At 49.0% G+C, this 25,128-nt stretch overlaps 1 protein-coding gene across 2 annotated transcripts in view; it reads right to left on the bottom strand.

The window, feature by feature from the left end:
- Nucleotides 1-21,832, bottom strand: part of LOC146829731 (uncharacterized) — a 170,483-nt gene extending 148,651 nt beyond the window's left edge. For both annotated transcript variants that reach the window (XM_085608453.1, XM_085608454.1), the window contains exon 1: nucleotides 21,696-21,832. The gene's annotated coding sequence lies outside the window, so the exon portion shown is untranslated. The remainder of the gene's footprint in view (nucleotides 1-21,695) is intronic.
- Between the last annotated feature and the right edge of the window lie 3,296 nt (nucleotides 21,833-25,128).

The following is a 25,128-nucleotide window of genomic DNA, read 5'->3' as shown; positions in this document are numbered from 1 at the left end:
CTATCTCACTACTTCTCTCTCTAAAAAGATCACTACCTCACTCTCTCACTACCTCACTCTCTATATCACAACTTCACTCTCTCTCTAACTCATTACATCACTCACTCTCTATCTCTCTACCTCACTCTTTCTATCTCACTAACTCACTTTCACTGTCTCTTTCACTACCTCTCTCTATCTCACTACATCACAACACCACTCTGCTTACATCTCACTACCTCACAACATCCCTCTCCCTCACTACATCACTGTTTCACTACTTCACTCTTTCTCACTACATAACTCTCTCTACCTCACTACTCCACTCTATCTCACTACCTCACAACTTCTCTCTCTCAAAACATCACTACCTCACTCTCTAGCTCACAACCTCACAACTTCACTCTCTCTCACTCGCTACCTCAATCACTCTCTATCTCACTACCTCACTTTTTCTATCTCACTAACTCACTTTCACTCTCTCTTTCACTACCTCTCTCTCTCTATCTCACTACATCACATCACTCTATGCTTATATATCACTACATCATAACATCCCTCTCCCTCACTACCTCACTCTTTCACTACCTCACTCTCTCACTACCTCACTCTCTATCTACCTCACTCTCTCTCACTACCTCACTCTCTATTTCAATACCTCACTCTCTCTCTCTATCTCACTACCTCACTCTCTCTCTGCTAATGCAATAGGTATCACATATGCAAAAAAAAGCTAATGCCAATAGAAATGACAATGCCATTTATTTAGGGATACAAAAATGATAAAAAAATAATGAGCAATACCAATAGCTCTACCTATAATATTGCCGAGACCATTGCATTGTAAATGCTTGTTGTTTTTGATCTGAAGAAGCTCCGTTTTTGCAGGATAAACAAAACACATTTTTAGGCTTCCTTCGTTCTGAGTGATGGGAAGCGAAGTTGATATTCGCTTCCGGGGCTAAGGAATTGATCGTGACCTAAATACGAATTGTGTATCGTCTGCAGGAAGCAATATTCATTTGAAAGTTTGAACAAAGTATGCCACAGCACAGAGAGAAAGATGAACAGACGGTGGCAACGCCAACCGGTCCGGCATCGACTGTTAGCCTTTTGGCTTTGTCAAGGTATTTACAAAACTCTGTGCACGATTTAGAATTTGGCAGATGGGTTAGTGCGTCACAAATGTATGTCGCAGGAGGAGGGTACCGGTACTGGCTCTGATGCCACCTCGGGGCCCTGGGCCCTCCCTGTCCACCGCCAGGAGGCGCCACAGCCCCATACACAAGGAGGCACTGGGCAGCTCTGGCCACAGGAAGGGGGCACCCTCCCGGTCCACTGCCAGGAGGCGCCACAGGCCCACACACAAGGCGACACTGGGCAGCTCTGGCCACAGGAAGGGGGCGCCCTCCCTGTCCACCGCCGGGAGGCACCACAGCCCCTTACACAAGGAGGCACTGGGCAGCTCTGGCCACAGGAAGGGGGCACCCTCCCTGTCCACTGCCAGGAGGCGCCACAGGCCCACACACAAGGCGACACTGGGCAGCTCTGGCCACAGGAAGGGGGCGCCCTCCCTGTCCACCGCCAGGTGGCGCCACAGCCCTACAGTCAGGCACTGGGCAGCTCTGGCCACAGGAAGGGGCACCCTCCCTGTCCACCGCCAGGAGGCGCCACAGCCCCTTACACAAGGAGGCACTGGGCAGTTCTGGCCACAGGAAGGGGGCGCCCTCCCTGTCCACCGCCAGGAGGCGCCACAGGCCCATACACAAGGAGGCACTGGGCAGCTCTGGCCACAGGAAGGGGCGCCCTCCCTGTCCACCGCCAGGAGGCGCCACAGGCCCATACACAAGGAGGCACTGGGCAGCTCTGGCCACAGGAAGGGGGCGGCCTCCCTGTCCACCCCCAGGAGGCGCCAGAGCCCTACAGACAAGGAGGCACTGGGCAGCTCTGGCCACAGAAAGGGGGCGCCCTCTCTGTCCACCGCCAGGAGGTGCCACAGGCCCATACACAAGGAGGCACTGGGCAGCTCTGGCCACAGGAAGGGGGCGCCCTCCCTGTCCGCCGCCAGGAGGCGCCAGAGCCCCACACACAAGGAGGCACTGGGCAGCTCTGGCCACAGGAAAGGGGCGCCCTCCCTGTCCGCCGCCAGGAGGCGCCAGAGCCCCACACACAAGGAGGCACTGGGCAGCTCTGGCCACAGGAAGGGGGCGCCCTCCCTGTCCGCCGCCAGGAGGCGCCAGAGCCCCACACACAAGGCGACACTGGGCAGCTCTGGCCACATGAAGGGGGCGCCCTCCCTGTCCACCGCCAGGTAGGGTGACCAACTGGCATTGGTGCAAATTCAGGACGGTGAGTGTAAAAATTCAGGACATAAATTCAAGACAAATGGTAAGTTTTACAGACATCAGAGGAGGTCGCGTAATAGTATATAAGTAAGCCCATCTACATCCAAACATATTCAACCATTTGCAAACCTATCTATCATGTATCCTTCCATCTATCATTTCACTCATCCATCCCTCCATCCACCCTGTCACTCATCCATACACTATCCATCCATCCACCCTTTCACCCTATCCATCTGTACACTCATCCATCCACTCGTCTATCCATCCATTCATTCATTCATCCATCCATCCAGCCATTTACCCTTTCACCCATCCAACCATCCTTTCACTTACTCATCCATCCACCCAGTCACTCATCCTTTCAGTCACCCATCCATCCATCCTCCCTTTCTCTCTCCATTGACCCTTTCACTTAGCCATCCTTCCTTCCATCCATCCACCCACCCATCCATCTACTCATCCACTCATGAATCCATCCATTGACCCTATCACTCCTCCATCCTTTCTCTCATCCATCTATCCTTTCACTCCTTCACTCATCTATTATTCATCCTTTTGTCCATCTCCCCTCCCTTTCACTCACTCATCCATCCTTACATCCACCCTTTCACTAATCCGTCCATCCATTCACCCTTGCACTTATCAATTCATCAATCCATCCATCATTCCACTCATCCATCCACCCACTCACTCATCATTCACCTTTTCACTCATCCATCCTTTCACTCATCCTTCACCTTTTCACTCATCCATCCTTTCACTCATCCATCCACCCTTTTACCCATCCAGCTACCCTTCCACCCATACATCCAGCTATTTACCTTTTCTCTCATCCATCCTTCCATTTACTCATCAATCCATCCATCCTCTCTCATTATCCATCTATTCAATCTTTCATTCATCCATGCACCCTTTCACTAATTCATCCAGCAATCCACCCATCCCTTCACTTACTCACTCGCCCACCTTTTCATATTAATTTTGAGCTGAGCCTTTGTCTGCAGAGTTGCAGAAGAGGCCCATCAAGAACTTCACCCTCGCTGCAGGAGCCATCTCAGGACTGGGACAGGAGCCACCCAAGAAGGAGACAGAATCCACCACGGGGGGGGGGGGGGGGGCGAGACAGGAGCCATCATAGGGGGGACAGGAGCCATCACGGGGGGCATGAGCCATCATGGGGGGGGGAGACAGGAGCCATCACAGGGGGGCAGGATCCTCTACAGGGGGGGGACAGAAACCATCCAGGTCGGGCAAAGGAAGCACCCAGGGTGGGCACAGGGGTGGGCATGCAGTATTCTAGTATCATCTTGGTCTCTTCCAGGGTGGGGTAGAGCTCCTCACCCCTCCTGGGCAGGACAACAAGAAGACAGGCTCTCTTTCCAAAATGTTAGTTTTGCCACCCCCCACTGTGATGTACAGTACTTAAAGGAGATATTTCAAGAGAACTGATTTAACTGATTGTCCTCCATACTTTGTTAATCAGTGTGGGTGCGATTGTGCCATTTCTTTATTTTATTACATTAAAGACTGCATGTTTGAAGAACCGGGGTTTGCTTCCATTTTTGTGACAGTAATTAAGATTTGCTCTGTGAAGAGAACCACGTGCTGCCTCGGGGTAATCCTCACTTTTTAGAGTTTTAAAAAGATTGCAGCGCGCTCCTCAATTATCAAGAGTATTCACATTTAGATGCAAGTTCTACCATATAGGCCCCACAGGAGAGCTAGTTGCAGCTTAAATCAAAGAGATGGGTTCTTTGTTTAAGCTACTGTGTGCCTCCAAGAAAACACAAACACATTAAAATATGACTTTTCCTATTCTGCAAAGCAGCCTGTCCGTAGGGTGAAGGGCCACTCTATAGTAGGAGGAGGGCATGCCGGGTACGATTTAAAGATAAACAAGTCCAAGGGGGTATCTGAAAGGGAAGCATAGAAGCTTGCAGTCTAAAGTCGGAGGCGTGTCTTAATGCATTGAATGTTTATCACCTGTTCGAAGTGGGTTTGGCAGGTTAGGAGTTCGAATCATGGAAAAGTCGTCTCTAGCCTCCATCCTCCCGAAGGCTGGTCGATTTGAAAATAATTGAGTAACAATAAGGTCTGCTATCTGAAGGTAATGCTGCTGGGATCTGAGCTTTGGGGCTGCATCGGAGTCTGTTACACCCGACCTCAGCAGCATCGGAGTCTGTTACACCCGGCCTCAGCAGCATCGGAGTCTGTTACACCCCACCTCAGCAGCATCGGAGTCTGTTACACCCGACCTCAGCAGCATGGGAGTCTGTTACACCTGGCCTCAGCAGCATGGGAGTCTGTTACACCCGGCCTCAGCAGCATCAGACTCTGTTACACCCGGCCTCAGCAGCATCGGAGTCTGTTACACCCCACCTCAGCAGCATCGGAGTCTGTTACACCCGACCTCAGCAGCATGGGAGTCTGTTACACCCGGCCTCAGCAGCATCGGAGTCTGTTACACCCGGCCTCAGCAGCATCAGACTCTGTTACACCCGACCTCAGCAGCATCGGAGTCTGTTACACCCGACCTCAGCAGCATCGGAGTCTGTTAAACCTGGCCTCAGCAGCATGGGAGTCGGTTACACCCGGCCTCAGCAGCATCAGACTCTGTTACACCCGGCCTCAGCAGCATCGGAGTCTGTTACACCCCACCTCAGCAGCATCGGAGTCTGTTACACCTGACCTCAGCAGCATCGGAGTCAAGCAGGGAGGTGGGTGGAAGCTGCGCCTCAACAGCATCGGAGTCTGTTACACCTGACCTCAGCAGCATCGGAGTCTGTTACACCCGACCTCAACAGCATCGGAGTCTGTTACACCCCACCTCAGCACTCAGCAGCATCGGAGTCTGTTACACCGACCTCAGCAGCATCGGAGTCTGTTACACCCCACCTCAGCAGCATCGGAGTCTGTTACACCCACCTCAGCAGCATCTGAGTCAAGCAGGGAGGTGGGTGGAAGCTGCGCCTCAACAGCATCGGAGTCTGTTACACCTGACCTCAGCAGCATCGGAGTCTATTCTACCCGGCCTCAGCAGCATCGGAGTCTGTTACACCCGACCTCAGCAGCATCGGAGTCAAGCAGGGAGGTGGGTGGAAGCTGAGCCGGCTTTAGGGTGGTGCGACAGGTGCCCGGTTAAAATGACGGACAAATGGCGTCCGTTAAAGAATCCTTCACGGACAACGGACAGACGGCCGAAATTACGGACTGTCCGTGAACGGACGGTTGGTCACCGCACCCCCAGGAGGCACCAGGCGCTCTTCTGGGTCCAGAGGGGTCTCTGAGAGCACGACCCTCCACCAGCGCCCTCTGCGGGGGTCCTGACCCCGGATATTCTTGGGCTGAGGTTAGAGCAGCTGCCACATTGAGTTGGAGCCGAGGCCGGTGACCCACCGCCCCCAGGGCACGGGGGCAGGTGGCAGGGACGGTCTGGGCCTGGTATTCACCATCAGTGAAATGCTCCGACGGCCTGGCACAGCCCAGCCCTGGTGCCCCCCTGTCACGTGACCGGGCCCTCCCTGTCAAATCTGTACATGTAAGGACACATTTAAAATGCAAAGTATCATGAATGAGAAGGATTTCAGCATTCCGCTTCATTATTAGTAACAACAAAAGCGTCACACTGGAACTGCATCAGACTTTTAGCATTAATCTGAATACATTATTTCTTATAATTTGAGCTCCCGGTTTTAAGTACTTCTTTTTTCAACATTTACATATGTATTTGTCCAGAATTACTTTTTTGCCCATACTATTCCTTTTATCCGTATTTATTTTGTGTTTCACGATAAAATAAAGTTGCACTTAGTAGATTTCCAGGTATGTGTAACTGATGAGTGTGTACTCCTACATTGCCGCTTGTCGAGTTTTAGGACTACAAGCGTCCTAATGGAACCTCCCACCCATATGAAAACATTGGCACCATATAGTGGAAACAGCACAAAGTTATTTTAAAATGTTTTCGGCTCTTCGCGCTGTCAATCTGCGCAGCTATGTGCCTGGAAGTCTTGAATGACAATACGAGGAGCCCTGAAAAAGTAGACCGCTTCTCTGTATTTTTTGTGCTTTGATAGAATAGACACACCCAGGAAAACGTCATTTCTGTGAAAATCTAATAACACTGAAAACTGGGAGCCTTCCTTATACTTAACAAGAGCGCCTGAAAATCGCGCCATGGAGAAGGTCTTTATTCATTCGTTTCTCTCATGAAGCCATAAACATGGTAGGAAGTCATGTTTAAACTCATGGCCTTCAAAACACATCAGGTAGCCATCTCAGCCCAGAGAGTTTAGAACAACTCTGGGAACCACATCAGAACCCAAAGTGTTCAGAACGACTCTGGTAGCCACATCTGAACCCAAAGTGTTTAGAACAACTCTGGTAGCCACATCTGAACCCAAAGTGTTCAGAACGACTCTGGTAGCCACATCTGAACCCAAAGTGTTTAGAACGTCTCTGGTAGCCACATCAGAACCCAGAGAGTTTAGAACAACTCTGGTAGCCACATCTGAAACCAAAGTGTTCAGAACAACTCTGGTAGCCACATCTGAACCCAAAGTGTTTAGAACATCTCTGGTAGCCAGATCTGAACCCAAAATGTTCAGAACAACTCTGGTAGCCACATCTGAACCCAAAGTGTTTAGAACATCTCTGGTAGCCACATCTGAACCCAAAGTGTTTAGAACAACGGTGGTAGCCACATTTCAACCCAGAGTTTGGAAGAACTCTGGTAGCCACATCTGAACCCAGAGAGTTTAGAAGAACTCTGGTAGCCACAGCTGAACCCAAAGTGTTCAGAACAACTATGGTAGCCACATCTGAACCTAAAGAGGCAAATTTATGGGATTTTGGCATAGGGCAGCGCAGCAAGGCACCTTGCTGCACTGCCCTACGCCAAAGTGAAAATGGCAGGAATGCACCATATTTAAGGAAAACGGTGCATTTTTGTCCTTTCCCCCGGCGCTGGCACCGTTTTGGCAGCCTAGTGCCAACGTAGGCACCCTTGCAACCCGGTGCAAGGGTACCTCCATTGCAGGCAGGATTGTTTTTGTGCAGTAAGGGGCACCTTCTTGCACAAAAACAATCCTACGAGGCATTTTCTCTTTCTATGTGTGTGCAGAATGCAGCACACATAGAAAGAGGAACTAACAAGGAGGAATAAACGTATTTCTCTTTGTTATGCCTCACCTCGGGAGGCATACAGATTTGGCACTTCCCCAAGTTTGCATCACTTTCTAAATCTGGGGCTGCGCCAAATTCCATGGGTGTTGCGTGGTGCCCAATGAATGCCTCATGTGCACAGAGGAAGACAACGCAGCGATTTGCGCTGTGACGCCTTACTCATGGTTTATGAGGGCACTCAAAGCCACGCAGGGGGGTTTTGAGTGGCTTCATAAATCAAAATGATAGCCCTGTGTGGTGCAAAAGTGACTAAGGGCTCTGAAAAGTAAGCTTCAAAGTGTTTAGAACATCTCTGGTAGCCCCATTCAAGCGCAAAGCCATTAAAACACCTCAAGTAGCCACATTCAAACCCAAAGTCTTTTGAGTACCTTTGGTAGCTACATTCAAACCCAAAGTGTTTATAACATCTCTGGTAGTCACATTCAAACTCAAAAAGCTGTGTGGGAGGAGAGGGTGTGAAATACATGTTTTTGACCACCTACCATCCGCAGACAAATGGTTTGAAAGAAAGGTTTAATGTCAGTCTGATGAACATGGGTGAAGTCTTGCAACACACCATTAATATGATGAATAGTTACTTTCTTACACACTCCATATTTGCACACTGTGGGGCACAAAGAGGTGTTTTAGGTATAGGGTGAAGACCGTTTGAGTGTCAGCAAGGGTCTCTGGTGTTTGGTGAGAGATTGATGGAAAAGCAAACCAAGACCCATTGGCACAAAAACTGTGACCCATGTGTCCGGTGTCATGGGGCAGATGAGTACATGCGGAATGTGAGGCCAAACTCTAAGCTAACAAAGCATTGGTGGGGCACTAGCATGAAGAGCCAAACATCATGACAGTTCAACCTGGGTTCAGGTGATGGAACTATCCCTCAGGTAAAACAAGGTACCTTCACCTGGGTTCTTTCTGCCTTATAAGGTTGTCAGTGCTGAGGACAAAAGTGCCTTCCCCACATGTACCCTATGCATATGCTGGGGATCCCTGCTCCCTGCAAGAAGCTGTCCATGAACAACCGGGCGAGTTCAGTGATGGAAGAGAGAGGGAGGGTGCAGTAACAGTATAAGATGCTAATGGCCCCCAGCTTCCGGTTCGGTGTCTGACAGAGTGTCCCAATAACCTGCTGTCTGTTCAAATCTCCGTGGGGTTGGTACATTGTGCATTAGAGGCAGTTTTGTGACAAGCTGGGTGTACGTCTGTAAGAAGGTTTGAAAGTGTGTGTTGTTAGTTGTTCTTAGTGTTACCTGGTGCCTGACAGAATGTGTGATTCGCTCAATGCCTGAATCAACGCCTGGTAAACACTGCCCGATTCGTGAAATATGTTTTAATGCTGTCCGGGAGTCTCAAAGAGTATGTGGTTGGCCCTGCCTGGTGTCCAACAGAGTGCAGTTTGAACTCTGCCTCGTACACAACACTCAAAATGAGTATTTCACCCTGCCTCTGCCTTGTATCACTATTTCGGGACGTTGGTTCTGGTGTCTGACGATCACAATTAGTATTTATTCCTGCCTCGTGTCGTATCCTAGTTTATGAGACACACTGCAAGTGGTTTATTCTGCCTCAGCCAGGTGTCTGACGCTCACTATGAGTGTTTATTACTACCTAGTACTTCATCCTGGTTTGTTACACTCCCTGTGAGTTCTTAATACTGCCTGGTGTCTGTTGCTGGTGTCTGATACTCCCTGTGAGTGCTTAATACAGCCTGGTGTCTGAAGCTTGCTGTGAGTGTTAAACACTGCTTGGTGTCTGATGCTCGTTGTGAGTGTTTCATACTGCCTGTAATGCAAGGTGGGTGTGTAGAGTGCTGCTTGTCACCAATGATGGTATCCAGGCGCCGGTGTCTGACCCTGGTGTCTGACGCTCGCTGCGAGTGGCCGCTGCTCGTCACCCATGATGGTATCCAGGAGCTGGTGTCTGAAGTTGGCTGTGAGTGTATAATACTGTTTAATGTCTGATGCTCACAGGGAGTGTTGATTCCTGCTTGGTGTCTGATGCTCTCTGTGAGTGTTAATACTCCTTGGTGTCTGATGCTGTAGTCTGGCGCTCTCTGTGAGTGTTAATACTTCTTGGTGTCTGATGCTGGCGTTTGACGCTCTCTGTGAGTGTTAATACTGCTTGGTGTCTGATGCTGGTGTCTGACGCTCTCTGTGAGTGTTAATACTCCTTGGTGTCTGATGCTGGCGTCTGACGCTCTCTGTGAGTGTTAATACTCCTTGGTGCCTGATGCTGGCGTCTGACGCTCTCTGTGAGTGTTAATACTGCTTGGTGTCTGATGCTTGTGTCTGACGCTCTCTGTGAGTGTTAATACTCCTTGGTGTCTGATGCTGTAGTCTGGCGCTCTCTGTAAGTGTTAATGCTCCTTGGTGTCTGATGCTGTAGTCTGGCACTCTCTGTGAGTGTTAATGCTCCTTGGTGTCTGATGCTGTAGTCTGGCACTCTCTGTGAGTGTTAATTCTCCTTGGTGTCTGATGCTGTAGTCTGGCACTCTCTGTGAGTGTTAATGCTCCTTGGTGTCTGATGCTGTAGTCTGGCACTCTCTGTGAGTGTTAATGCTCCTTGGTGCCTGATGCTGTAGTCTGGCACTCTCTGTGAGTGTTAATGCTCCTTGGTGTCTGATGCTGTAGTCTGGCGCTCTCTGTGAGTGTTAATGCTCCTTGGTGTCTGATGCTGTAGTGTGGCACTCTCTGTGAGTGTTAATGCTCCTTGGTGTCTGATGCTGTAGTCTGGCACTCTCTGTGAGTGTTAATGCTCCTTGGTGTCTGATGCTGTAGTCTGGCACTCTCTGTGAGTGTTAATGCTCCTTGGTGTCTGATGCTGTAGTCTGGCACTCTCTGTGAGTGTTAATTCTCCTTGGTGTCTGATGCTGTAGTCTGGCACTCTCTGTGAGTGTTAATGCTCCTTGGTGTCTGATGCTGTAGTCTGGCACTCTCTGTGAGTGTTAATGCTCCTTGGTGTCTGATGCTGTAGTCTGGCACTCTCTGTGAGTGTTAATGCTCCTTGGTGTCTGATGCTGTATTCTGGCACTCTCTGTGAGTGTTAATGCTCCTTGGTGTCTGATGCTGGCGTCTAATACACACTCGGTCTCAGCCAACAGTCACCCACAATCACATCAACCATAACCATCAGCCGCTTGGAGATGCTGTGATTAGTAAGGAAAGGACTCAAAAACAGGCCTTTCCCTGCTGTGGCCGAACTCTGTGCAGACCCCCCTCACGCCTCGCACTCTCCTCACCCTCCCACCCCTGCGCGGGAGGGTCTACACGCATTCCCGGCGCTCACACCACTTTCTAAAGCAATGCTCTCCTGTGACTTGTAGCATGTGCACCCCCACCCATCCATCCATGGCTCCGTCAAGACCACACACGTCCTGAATGCGTAATAAATCTTCTAAGCAAGGAACGAACAGGTGCGCCGCCCTTGTGACCCTCGGCAAATGTATTATCCTGAACAGCCAAACTGGAACTCCACTACCTCCAACAAAATGACGGCCCCCCTGTAACGACTGCACCAGGTGCACCCCCGTACTCCATGACACTCTGTAAGAGCGCCAGGCGCACCCCCTTACTCCGTGACACTGTAAGAGCGCCAGGTGCACCCCCTTACTCTGTAACCTCTGTAGGGGCGCCAGGTGCACCCCCTTACTCTGTAACCTCTGTAGGGGCGCCAGGTGCACCAACTTACTCTATGACATCTGTAGGAGAGCTAGGCGCTCCCCCTTACTCTGTAACCTCTGTAAGAGCGCCAGGTGTACCCCCTTACTCTAACCTCTGTAGGGGTGTCGGGTGCACCCACTTACTCTGTAACCTCTGTAGGGGTGTCGGGTGCACCCACGTACTCTGTAACCTCTGTAGGGGCGCCGGGTGCACCCCCTTGCTCTGTAATTCAATTCAATTTTATTTATTATGTTTTGGCTCTCAAAAGAGGGCCACATAGAAGTTTACAATGAAAAAAGCAGAAGACAAGTACATATCAAGATTATGACATTTAAGAAACATATTTAGGTACAAAAATAACATACAATGACAGATCTACAACAGGAAGCAATGTCAAACATCTCCAGAGGCATGTTAATAAATAGCTAAAAAACCTTTAAAAAAGTTAAAAATATAGAAACAGAACATTTCATTAGGAGGCCAATAGAGTGCTTGGAGAAAGCCGTTCAAAGTGGAAATGCCCAGACGGATACAAATAGGTTTTAACCATCTGAGACGCAATATACGGAGCGCAGGGCAGATCAATAAAACATGCATACAATCCTGGGTACTCAATTTACATAAATTGCACATAGGAGAAGAACCATACCATTTGGATAAAAGTAGATTTAAAGGTACTAGGTCGTAACGTAAAAGAAACCAGAATCTACGAATACCATGCGGCAAGTTCCATGTGACATAGGGTTGGGCCAACTTCCTCACATAAGAATTAAGGAGAAGGTCTACATCCCTCTTTTCACAGATTAACTTCTTATCAGACTGAAAACATAGTTCCCACGAGGCCTGTTTTAATACGAGTTTTAACTGTAAGGGAGAATACAAAAACAGGGTGTTTTCATCTAATTTTAGAAGGGTTACGGCTTTTCTAAAATTCCTTACAAGTTGTGAAAACTCTTTAAAATTACCCAGTAATTCACTTTTGAGGAGAGCTCTCATCGTCCCTAATTCAGCTCTAGCCAGGCAGGCCACCCATTTTACTAGGGCACATAGTCCCTGTACCCAACTGCTCCTGAGACCAAAATCGAGCCTACAAGCGGCCAAGGAGCACGCAGTATTTAGAGAAGATAGGGATCTTAAGAGTTTCCCCTCAATCTTATGGCAAAAGTCCCAATATTTCACCTCTATAAGTTCTATACCATACAGTATCGTTGCGGGGATTTTAGACCTGTACACCTCCAGTAAACACGAAAAGTGCCTTTTCCCCGTAGCCTGATAGAGGGAGTTTAAACCTTTGCCATGGGCTAGGGCTTTGCGTGAGCTATGCTCAATATGGGGCCTCTCACTCAAGTTAGCCGTGATAATTTTCCCCAGGAAGGTATAGGAGTTAACAACCTCCAGTTTTTGTCCGCCGATATACCATCCAAAATTTTCAGATCGGCACTTCTTCTTACCGGCTATGCACATAACTTTACTTTTAGATATGTTAATCCTCATGCAATGGGCAGCAGCAAAAACATGAAGGGCATGTAGCCGATTTGTAAGTCCTTTAGGAGTCAAGTCTAGAATAAGGACGTCATCGGCATACATCAAGCAGGATATTGGGGTCCCCCCGATCACCGGAGCAATACCCTCACTGGCAGACAAGGCGGCGGGTAGGTCTACAGTATATAAGGAGAACAAAAGGGGAGCCAATAAACAGCCTTGTTTGAGGCCATTCAAGGACGGAATTTGGTGGGAAAGCCCCCTTTCGCCCCCTTGCAAGACACTACACCAAGTCTCTGTATGGAGAGTCCGGACAAGCTCCAATAGATAAGCTGGAACACCAAGAGCTGCCAATTTTCTCCACAGCGTTCTACGATCTACTTTATCAAACGCTGTGGAGAAATCAATAAAAGCCGTATACACCACCCCCCCTCTCACCTGCACGTATTTATCAGTAACCACATGGAGAGCGGTGAGGTTATCTAAAGTACCATGCCCCCTACGGAAGCCAGTTTGTTCAAGAGGCAAGATATTATTCTCCTCGACCCAGTCGGAGAGGAAATTTAAGAGACATTTCGCAAAGACCTTTCCGATAGAGTCGAGGAGGGCTATCAAACGATAATTGCTGGGGCTATCCCTGGTTCCCTTCTTAAAAATAGGGACCAAGATACTTCCCCTCCAGGAGGCAGGTACCATTTTAGACAAGAAACAGGCTTTAAACAATGGATACAGGATTTTACTCCAACTTAAAGGATCCTGCTTCAGGACTGTCATAGGGAGTTCGTCAGGACCCATTGCCCCAGAGGCACGCATATTTTTTATAGCCATCTCAATTGCTTCCTCGGTGGGATAATTAATGAGTCCTTCGGGCGTTGCATCTAGGACAATGTCTTCACCTGTAATAACATTCCCTGCATAGAGGTCCCGAAAATAAGTGATCCATACCTCTTCCGCTATAGGGGTGGGGCAAGGGCTTATTCTAGTACCACATCCTTTCCCAATTATTGCCCAAAATTCTCTAATCCTACCATGAACAACTGATTCTCTCAAGTTGATCCAGACTGTATCTTCCTTCTCCTTTTTTATTTTCGCCTTTAGTCTGCACCTCTTTCTTTTTAGTCTAGAAATTTCTTTTTCTCGTTCCATAACTCTATCTAGATATTGCTCACAGACTAGTTTATTTATTTCCTTATTCAGGATGCGTAGTATACTAGGCACCACTACCCCTTTTCTAGGGCGGGAAGTCTTTTTTACATGTAAAATAATGTTTCGCATGAGTTTTTCAAAATTAACTATTTCTAGACCACGCCACTCATTTAATTCTATTAAAGTTTCACATAATATATCCTGGACCCCATTAATGGCAGAAGGATTCCAAAAGCACCTTCCCGTGGAAGCGTGGAAAGCAGCGTCACTGCCGTTAAGGGACCATGGCGCAGTGGGCATGGGATTTAAAGAAATAGTTATGAGCATTACACTATGGTCGCTCAGGGATGTAGGAATAATCTTAAAATCCTGAATACACGGAAACAAGCCATAATCCGAGATTGCATAATCCAAGATAGAAGACCCAAAAGGAGACTTATGTGTAAATTTGGCAGGCACATCGGACGGGAATCTCCCATTTAATATAAGTCCCTCAACGGCCGCTAGTTCTTTTAGCAGAATCTTCCCTCTTTTGTTGGTCACTAACTTATCTGGGAAGAGTGGTTGGGGAACAAAATGCGCCTCTTCTTTAGATTTATTTCTAAAAAGTTTCAGACTAGCATTGGAGATTTTGCAGTTCAGATCTCCTACGAGAATAATTTCCGGAGGGGATGGAACATTTTTAATTTGATCAATATATCGAAATACCTGCTTCAATATGAGATTAAAACGCTCTTCTGGAGGAATATACACATTAAGAATAACAATGGGTGACTTTTTAAAATTACTAAACAGATTTGCTATTGTTATAGCGTGAAAAAATGTACTTGGGTCGGTGTAATGGGAAAATCTCCACTGCAATTTATTTGATAATAGACAAGCAATTCCCCCCCTAGCATGACCTTTCTTGGAAGGGGCAGCTGGCACTTCCAAAACATAGAAATCCTTCGAAACGTCCAGCATATTAATACACCAGGTTTCCTGTATACAAATCACATTTGCTCCTAAAGAGAATAAAAGGTCAAATTTCTCTGGGCTACTATGAATCCCTGCCGCATTCCAAGAAATAATTTTCAATGGGGTGTTAAAGATGGTGAAACAATTTGGGGTTATCTGTGGTCTTAGTAGATAAAGCACTGTGCAGCCAATTCCACCGATTATTATCCTCTATGAAGGAGGAATTCTGAGGCAGAGAGAGTGGCTTTACCTGAGAGACCGAACGTTTCCCCTTAGAGACCCAAATCTTCAGGTCTCTAAGAGGGGAGGCCACCCCATTTTGTTTATCGCCCTTTAGTGCCATCCCAAGGGAAGGGTTGGTATTACCAAGGTTAAAAATAGGGAGAACATCAATACCTGTGCGTTGAAAATTCTCAGCTTGCTGTAATATCAAATTTACAATGATAGGTGAATAAAATTTAACCCTTATACTCAAAACCCTGTCTCCACCAGACAAAGAGACTAGCTCAATGTCCCTAGATTGAATAGGGTGAAGACTTTCAATCTGGCTAAAACGCTTAAGTAGCCATGCTCTGTTTAGAGGTATATCTGCATCGAATAAAGGTAAAAAGTCTAACACAAGAGTGTCCACATGAGCCTTTGAGTTTTTTGGGTGGCGCGCAGGAAGAGAGCGGCCTCCAATCTCTGGGGCAGGAGAGAAAGAAGAAGCCAAAGGGTTAAGGGGCCCAAGTTGATATAGGATTGGGGCTCTTGTCGCAGTCGATGGAGAGGAACTCGGAAGAGGGCCCTCCATTTGCGGCAGAACTTCCAAAGGCATTGGTGGGCAAAATTCACTTTCCACCTTTAAAGACGTAGAAGTTGGCTCCAAGTCTATTTCTTCGTTCTCCGATACAACTAGAGAGTTTTGGAAGATTATCAGTCGTTGTCTTTTCTTCCTGTATTTTCGGGTTGGTTTCCTTTTATTCCCATTATTCTTTCTATGTTTACCGTTTTTTACCTTTACCTCTTGTTTATCTTCAGAAAGTTCTTTTTTATTTTCAGATCTGAAGATTGGGAATAAATCTTGAACCACTTTAGAACCGGAAATAGATTTGTTTTCTTCCTCAATCTCTAGAACAGAGTTCTTAACACAATTGGGCACTGCGGTTAAAGGTTGAACTGTAGTATGAATTTCATGAACTATTGCTGCAGCCTTTATGCCGGTATCCTCTATGGGCGCATTTATTTTCCCCTTTGGAGAACTGGGTTCAGCCTTGGAGGGGGAAACACTCCTCGTATCTGGTGATTTTTGTAACAATGTCTTCAGTATTTGGGTAACTGAATCCAGGATACAATCCGAGCTGCCTACAAATTTCCCCAGAAGAGATAGAATGGAGGCTAATAATTGTTCCAAAGCAATCATGGATTCTGATATCGGTTTATCACTAGCTTCAGCTGGACGACAAATACCAGAAAGATTAAGACCCGAGCTCCTGGAAACATTTAACAGATCAGACATGTCCTGTCCGTTTAACGAAGGGGTACTACTATATAACATTAGCCCAGAGGGAGTAGCACCCCCAGAAGGCTTAATAGGATCCAGAGTCTCCAAATTAGCTGTATTTACATAGCGGCCGCAAAGTTCAAGATCAATGGATAATAATGAAGAATCCCCACCTAACCTGTCATTCAAAGTAAAAGCTTGAGGCATAGGTGGTTGATTCTCTAGTTTTCCTTCAGATACAAGAACTCCGAGATTACTCTACCCCTCCCCTTCAGGATGTACAGGGCAGGCATTCACCGCTGCTGCTGTTTGCGGTGGCGCGGTCAGCAAGGGTGAGGACAAAGAGTTTGTATCAGCTTGAGTAAGATCCTCCTGAACTGTGCCGCGGAGAGCATCCTTTACAGCAGAATTAAACTTCTTATCCATAGGAATGTCCCATAGCTCAAAGAGTTGGCATTGACCCTTCAACGGGGGATTATTCACAGATTTATTTCTTGTGCGGATGGTATCTATTTTAGCACCAGTTTTTCCTCCCACTAACCTTCCTGAACGGAGTTTTTTAGACATCTTCTACAGACTTTTCCCACAAATCGATGTTATACAAGAAATTTACCTCCAGGAGAAAAAGTCACAGAATAGTACAATGTTCATAAGAGAATAAATATAATTCTGGAGATGCAGCAGTAACTAACCGGTAGTAGAAAGCAAGGAAGCAACTTAATAATTTCACAGAATGTTCCTTCCTCTAACTGCCAGACGTATATAATATGAAATAGCGACAAGAACAATGAAAGTAACAGGGCCGAGCCCAGCCTACCTCAGCCACGGACGGTCCCGCCCTTGTCCCGGGCTTCGCCCGGGCTCGTTCCCGCGCGCGTTCCGCGCTGCGGAAGGTAAAGCTGATTTTAATAGAGATAATGGGCGGGAGATCAGGTGGGCGGCCCTCTGCACAGGTGGAGCAAGCAATGGGCGCCTGGGAGCGGTAGTTTTTCTTCCCTTTCTTCTTCCCGGAAAGCGCCGGCTAATCCCACAGCGACGGCTGGATTGGCAACAAATGTAGCACCACTTGCAACAATGAAAGAGGAGCTGGCAAGCAAGATTCGCGACGAAGCGGGACCTGCCGCCGTAGATAAAGCTTCACAGCCCTTGCCGTACCAGAGGTCAACTTGCAGCTCCTGCTGCAGTGAAATAATATTTCGCCGCTTCTGCCGCCGAAAAACAAGATTTGCGGCCTCTGCCGCTTGAAAGGAAATGATTGGGCGGCTCCTTCCGCTTTTGTTTTGCACTCGCGGCTTCTGCTGCGTAAAGAAAATGTTTTCGCGGCTTCGGCCGCAGCTGTGTTGCGCTTTCGGCTTTGGCCGCGTGAAGACAAATGTTTTAGCGGCTCCGGCCCGAGCTGAGAAGCACTCGCAGCTTCGGCCACGTGAAAGCAAATGTTTGCGGCTCTGGCCGCAGCAGAGATGTAGTCGCGGCTTCGGCCACGTGAAAGCAAATGTTTGCGGCTCTGGCCGCAGCAGAGATGTAGTCGCGGCTTCGGCCGCGGGAAAGCAAATGTTTAGCGCTCCGGCCGCAGCAGAAAGGGAACTCGCGGCTCCTGCTGCGTTTGTGAAGTCGTAGCGTAGTAGGTTAACTCGCGCTATGAATGAGACGTTGCTCTGTAACCATTCTAGGAGTTCTGGTTGCACCCCCTTACTCTGTAACCTCTGTAGAGGCGCCGGGTGCACCCCCTTGCTCTGTAACCATTCTAGGAGTTCTGGTTGCCCCCCCCCTGCTCTGTATCCAGCCGTAATTAGCGCCCTTTGAAAACAGCTCATTCTACATCTGCTGTACATGCAGACACCCAACCAACAAACACTTACGCCCCAACCTTGAATGAGCCAAAGGCTGCACAATCAATCAAACCTTTCTATCTCCAAATTTGATTAAAAAAATAAACACAGTATGTCAAAAATTGTTACAAATGTTTCATAGGTTAAAATTGCATTAAAAGAAAAAACTAAACATAAAATACTTAAAAATACACAGAGACGACACAAACACAATAATGTAAAAGAGAGAAAACATACAAGACAATTACATCTGTCATTGATTTGAGCTAATTTGTAGGAATCAATAAAACAACACATAGTAGTAACCAAGTTCTTTTCTAATGTGTTCCTCAAATTTAGCACAGTATGTGTGTCGACGCGTTTCGGTGGATAATGAACTATAAAACCACCTTCAAGACAACAAGGATATTTCACTACTAAGAATATCAATATCTAAACGTGCGGTGAAAGGCAATCCGTTTTGTAATGTTGCGACTATGCTCCCACTGCACATCAAGTATCTTTCGCCGGCTGGCTAGAGCCCTTTGATTCGCGCCACAGCTGATGTGACTCATCTACATTGCTGCTCTTAGAATCCGACTCATTCAACCTCTGATGGTTCAACATTGATGCAGTTTTTCATCCTCGACTAGAATCCAACCCCTGGTGGATCGATCACAAAGCACTCATCAGGCCTTTGATTGTTACCTGAACTGGTAAGTTTCTACAACCACTGGTCAATCATTCCACATTATGTAACACACCAGACTCAAGGTTCCTTTCTCTCATGGGCTGTCCTGAAGAAGACCCGCTGTGACTCCACTTGAATCACGCACCCTCTCGGTCGATACGTCGACGTGCCTACACAATCCTCTCTCTACTCTCTCCACTCTACGTCATAGCAGAACTGTGTATGGATTGGAGATTCAAGTGTATAGGGATTAATGTCTATTAAATGAACATTTTATATATGTTTTGTACAGCACTGCATTAATGTTATTCACCCAAAGGACTTTGTCACTTCTAGATCACCCTATCACAGATTAGTTTATTTTGCGTCATTTTTTAATTAGGTTTTGTTTTCTGTGACAGCTTGACTATGTCACAACCAGAGCAAATTGTAAAAAGAAAAATGAATTAATTTGCTAATACAATTCCTTTTGATTACATCAGTCTAGTTGTGTTTCCTTTTTCTTTTCATGTATAAATGTTTAAGATATAGTTAAAGTAATGAATCCATTCCCGACAGAACCTACCTCACCTTAGATGCTCCCACTGTAAACAGGTTTATATTGCGAATAGCCAGATATATAAAAACCTTCCACTTAGATGGTGCCCATAGTCAGAATGGGTTTAAAATGCCAAATAACACTTTAAAAAGTTTTCAGGTCGCCCTGTTTGACTTAGGGGGCTAATGCATTATATCTCCACCATCCGTCTCCAGTGGTGGTAGGGTCGAGCTTCAATGAAGGGACAGAAGTAAACGCTGAAGCTAAAGCGCTTTCGTGCTGTGCTTTATATCAGCGGGGGCTGCACTCGGATAGCTTTAGCCAGACGCCAAGCGGCCCGGCTTATCGAAGGAAACGGAGATCCACTGACGCCTCCAGGCGCTGGGACACGCTGTACGAGTGCACAACCCACCGGTGTAAAGCACAGCAAGAAAGCGTTTTAGCTTCAGCGCTTAGTTATGCCACTAAGTAGAAGGTTTTTATCTATCTGCAATATTAACCTGTTTACGGTGGGAGCAAATTTGCAACATTATTAAACGGATTACCTTTCACTGGATTTTTAGATCTTGATATTCTTAGGAGGGAAATATCCTTGTTGCCTTGAAAAAGGTATTTTTATATTTCATTATCCACCGAAACGCGTTGACGCACATACTGTGCTAAATTTAAGAAACAGATGATCACATTAGAAAATACATTGGTTTGTACTGTGTGTTGTTTTTATTGATTCCTATAAATTAGCTCGAGCCAATGACGGATGTAATTATCTTGTATGTTTTCTCTCTTGATTGATTGTGCAATATTTGACTCATTCGATATTGGGGGTATAAGTGCTTGTTGGTTGGGTGTCTGCATGTACAGTTGATGTAGAATACGTGGTTTTCAAAGGGAGCTGTTTACAGCTGGAAAGTCTTCGACGGATCCCTGTCCTTTGGATTGTGTGGCCCCCCTCAATGCATTTACCTCTGTAAGAGAGGGAGTTGCACTGCTTACCCTGTAACCTCTGTAGGGGCGCCAGGTATACCCCTTACTCTGTAACCCCTGTAAAGGCGCCAGGCGCACCCCCCTACTCTGCAATCTCCTCTATAAGAGCACCAGGCGCACCCCCCTACTCTGTAACCTCTGTAAGAGCGCCAGGCGCACCCCCTTACTCTGTAACCTCGGTAAATGAGCCAGGTGTACCCCCTTACTCTGTAACCTCGGTAAATGTGCCAGGTGTACCCCCTTACTCTGTAACCTCTAAGAGTGCCAGGCGCCCCCCCCCCCTACTCTGTAACCTCTGTAAGAGCGCCAGGCGCACCCCTCTACTCTGTAACCTCTGTAAGAGCGCCAGGTGCACCCCCTACACTGTAACCTCCTCTATAAGAGCACCAGGCGCACCCCCCTACTCAGTGACCTCTGTAAGAGCGCCAGGCGCACCCTCTTATGCTGAAATCTCTGTAAGAGTGCCAGGTGTACTGTACCCCCTTACTCTGTAACCTCTGTAGGGGCGATAGGTGCACCCCCAACTCTGTAACTTCCTCTATAAGAGCACCAGGCGCACCCCCCTACTCTGTAACCTCAGTAAGAGTGCCAGGTGTACCCCCTTACTCTGTAACCTCTGTAAGAGCGCCAGGTGCACCCTCTTACTCTGTAACCTCGGTAAGAGTGCCAGGTGTACCCCCTTACTCTGTAACCTCTGTAAGAGCGCCAGGCGCACCCTCTTACTCTGTAACCTCTGTAAGAGCGCCAGGCACACCCTCTTATGCTGAAACCTCTGTAAGAGTGCCAGGTGTACCCCCTTACTTTGCAACCTCTGTAAGAGCACCAGGCGCACCCTCTTACTCTGTAACCTCTGTAAGAGCGCCAGGCGCACCCTTTTACGCTAAAACCTCTGTAAGAGTGCCAGGTGTACTGTACCCCCTTACTCTGTAACCTCTGTAGGGGCGCCAGGCGCACCCCCTACTCTGTAACTTCCTCTATAAGAGCACCAGGCCCACCCCCTACTCTGTAACCTCAGTAAGAGTGCCAGGAGTTCCAGGTGTACCCCCTTACTCTGTAACCTCTGTAAGAGCTCCAGGCGCACCCTCTTACTCTGTAACCTCGGTAAGAGTGCCAGGTGTACCCCCTTACTTTGTAACCTCTGTAAGAGCGCCAGGCGCACCCTCTTACTCTGTAACCTCGGTAAGAGTGCCAGGTGTACCCCCTTAGTTTGTAACCTCTGTAAGAGCGCCAGGCGCACCCTCTTACTCTGTAACCTCGGTAAGAGCGCCAGGCACACCCTCTTATGCTGAAACCTCGGTAAGAGTGCCAGGTGTACCCCCTTACTCTGTAACCTCTTGGTATGTGCAGTGCTCTGCTACCTCTGGGAATAGGTTCGATTAACAAAGGGCCTGAATGCAATAAATAAACAGTGCGTATTTAGCCCCGCCTCTGGCGCTACTCACCCTTCGCTGCTGGTAGCTGTCTGTCTCTCCTGCAGTCCGGGGTCCCCAGTCTCTGCTGGTCACCCTCAGCTCCCTCCCTCCAGGCAGTCTCCGGGCTGTCTCTCTCTCCAGCAGTCCTGAGTGCCCAGTCTCTGCTGGTCAGCCTCTGCTCTCTCCCGGGGGCTGTCTCTCATTCGTGAGGATGTCTCTCTCCTGCAGTCCTGAGTCCTCAGTCAGTGAGGGTCAACCTCAGGTGTCTCCCGGGGCTGTCTCTCCTTCGTTCAGATGTCTCTCTCTTCTCCAATCCGGAGTCCCCAGTCTGTGATGGTCAGCCTCAGCTCCCTCCCTCCAGGTTGTCTCCCGAGCTGTCTCGCCTCCTTTCAGATGTCTCTCTCTCCAGCAGTCCTGAGTGCCCAGTCTGTGAGGGTCAGCTCTCCCTCGGGGCTGTCTCTCCTCCTCCTTTCAGATGTCTCTCTGTCAAGCAGTCCTGAGTGCCCAGTCTCTTATGGTCAGCCTCAGGTCTCTCCCGGGGCTGTCTGTCTCTCCTTCTTTCCGATGTCTCGCTCTCTTCTCCTGGGTCACCCCATCTCTGCCTCTCCTCTGTGTCCCGCGCACTCTCTTGTGTCTCCCTTTGTGTCTTGTTGCCTGTTCTCTCGCCTCCTCCTCTCTTTACCCTCTTCGGTCACTTCCACCTCTCTCTCCACCTCCCTCCTGCTCTCCCCCCTCCTCTCCTCTGTTCTTCTTCTTTTAGGGGTCTATTATCTTTCTTCCCCTGACTCCTTTTGCTTTACTCTGTTTTCCGAGTTTCTGTCACTTTCTGATCCTTCTCCCTACCCCTGTTTCACTTTCTCCTCTCGCTCTCTCTCACTTTGTCCTCTCCTTCCCTGCCTCTGTCACTTCGTCTCTCCTTGTCTTTCCGCATCTGTCACTTTCTCCGCCTCTTCTCCCCTCCTACAGTTTCCTCCCGTCAGAGGGTCTCTCGATTTCAGCCGCTGTCTCTTCCCCTCTCACTTTCTGCTCCCCTCTATCTCCCGTTTTTATTACTTTCCTCGTCTTTCACTATATTACTCTCTTCTCCGTCTCCTGTTACCACCACTCTCTCTTCCTCTGTCACTTACCTGTCCCTGTCGGTGCCGCACTCTCCTGCTTCCTCCGCGCTCTCTCTTCCTCTGTCACTTTCCTCTCCTTCGCCCCTCTCCCTGTCGCTCTCTCCTGTTTCCTCCAATCTCTCTCTCTTCCTCTGTCACTTGCCTTTCCCTATCGCTCTCTCCTGTTTCCTCCACTCTCTCTTCCTCTGTCACTTACCTGTCCCTGTCTCTCTCTCCTGTTTCTCCTCCATTCATTCTCTCTCTCTCGCTCCCTCTCTCCCTCCTTCCCTCTCTCTCTCGCTCCCTCCCTCTCTCCCTCCTTCCTTCCCTCTCTCCCTCTCCCTCCCCTGTCTGCCGGGAGGGCAACAGGTCTCCTTGTCCCACCTGTGTGTTTGTCTCTCCCTCTTCCCTGTCTCAGTCCCAACAGATCTGCCCTCTCAGTCCAGGCGCCTTGTGTTCCCTCAGTGTCTCAGCCCTCTCTCTCTCTTCTTCACTCATTTCCTTCACGCTTCTCACCCTCTCTATCCTTGCCTGTCCCTCAGTTTCTATTCTTATCTCGCTGATTTAGTGTCTCTCCCTTCTCCTTCCCCACTCCCCCCTCCCGCAGCGACTCCCCCTCCCCTCTCTGGTCTTCTCAACCTCTCTCTCCTGGTCGCCCTCCACGTCTTGGGTCTTCCTCCCTTTCCACTTTTACAGTTCAGGTGTTTCCTCCTCCTCACCTTTCTCCCGGTCTCCCTCACCCTCCCATCCTCTCCCTAACCCATGATCCGGTCTCTCTCCCTCAGTCTCGCGCCCTCCCCCTCACCCACCCCCTGTCGGTTCAAACCTCTCTCTTAGTTTCCCTCACCTTGTCTGTCAATGTCTCCTCAGCCAGTGCGACGCTCTCTCGCTCTCTCCACCAGTCTCTCAACACAGTTTCCCTCCTCACCCTCTACCCACGTTTGCAAACCCCTCTCTCACAGCTCCCCCACCTTGCCTGTCACTTTCTCTCCGCAGCCGGTGCGACGGCCTCTCTCCGCAGTCTCTGCTCTGGTCTCACTCTCTTACACCCCCTGTCTGTTCACCCCCCTCTCTCTCTCCCAGTTCCCTCACCTTGCTTGTCCCTCTCTTTCTATCTGATCTCACTCTCTTACACCCCCTTCTCTCCCCCAACCCCTGTCTGTTCGACCCCTCTCTCTCTCTCCCAGTTCCCTCACCTTGCTTGTCCCTCTCTTTCTATCTGATCTCACTCTCTTACACCCCCTTCTCTCCCCCAACCCCTGTCTGTTCGACCCCTCTCTCTCTCTCCCAGTTCCCTCACCTTGCTTGTCCCTCTCTTTCTATCTGATCTCACTCTCTTACACCCCCTTCTCTCCCCCAACCCCTGTCTGTTCGCCCCTCTCTCTCTCTGCCAGTTCCCTCACCTTGCCTGTCACTCTCTTTCTATCAGGTTTCACTCTCTTACACAGCCTGTCTGTTCACCCCTCTCTCTCTTAGTTTTTCCCTCGCCTTGCCTGTCACTCTCTCTCTCACACCAGCCTGTGCGACGGTCTCTCTCCCTCTCCCTGTCTGGTCTCTCTCTCTTAGACCTCTCCCCACCCCTCTCTCTCTCCTCTGGTCTCTCTCTCTTAGACCCCTCCTCACCTCTCTCTCCTCTGGTCTCTCTCTCTTAGACCCCTCCTCACCTCTCCCCCTGCACCACCAGTCTCTCGTCCGTCCAAGTTTCCTTAACTTTTCTGCGCACCAGGGTGAGCGACAGCACGGGAGCTGTGAGGGCAGAGAGGGAGGTGCCAGGGGGCAGAGAGGGAGGGCTGGAGGGCAGGAGAGGGAGGGGCCAGAGGGCAGAGCGGGAGGGGCCAGAGGGCTGAAGGGCGGAGGACGAGGAGGGCTTTAAACCATTGCACCCCGAGAACAAGCACGCCCAGAGCCCTCACAGCTCCGCGGAGCTCTCACCCGACCCTCCCTCCCTCCCTTCACCCCCCGCACCATTTATTTACTACCGCTCTGCACAGCCCCCGCCCTGTGCCACCCCTGTAAGCAACACCTTGCCTGCACCATTCCCCAGAGTGCCATAACCACCCCACCCATGCTGCTCTACACCTGCCCGGATAACCCCTTCTAGGCACTATACCTACTCCGGGGGAGGAATGCAGGGAACCCCGGTTCAACCGAAGGGCAATGAATATCAGCACCCCACCCCCACAACCAACGCCATACACCTGCCTGCCCCACCCCATTCTGCACCACCCATGCTCTACACCTACCTGCTCCACCCACCTCTGCACCACCCAAGCTCTACACCTGCCTGCTCCACCCACCTCTGCACCACCCAAGCTCTACACCTGCCTGCTCCACCCCACCTTTGCACCATCCAAGCCCTACACCTG

Source organism: Triturus cristatus, chromosome 5_2, assembly GCF_964204655.1.
Source record: "Triturus cristatus chromosome 5_2, aTriCri1.1, whole genome shotgun sequence".
In the NCBI taxonomy this organism is placed as follows: domain Eukaryota; kingdom Metazoa; phylum Chordata; class Amphibia; order Caudata; family Salamandridae; genus Triturus; species Triturus cristatus.
This window is presented reverse-complemented; position numbering and strand designations above follow the sequence as displayed.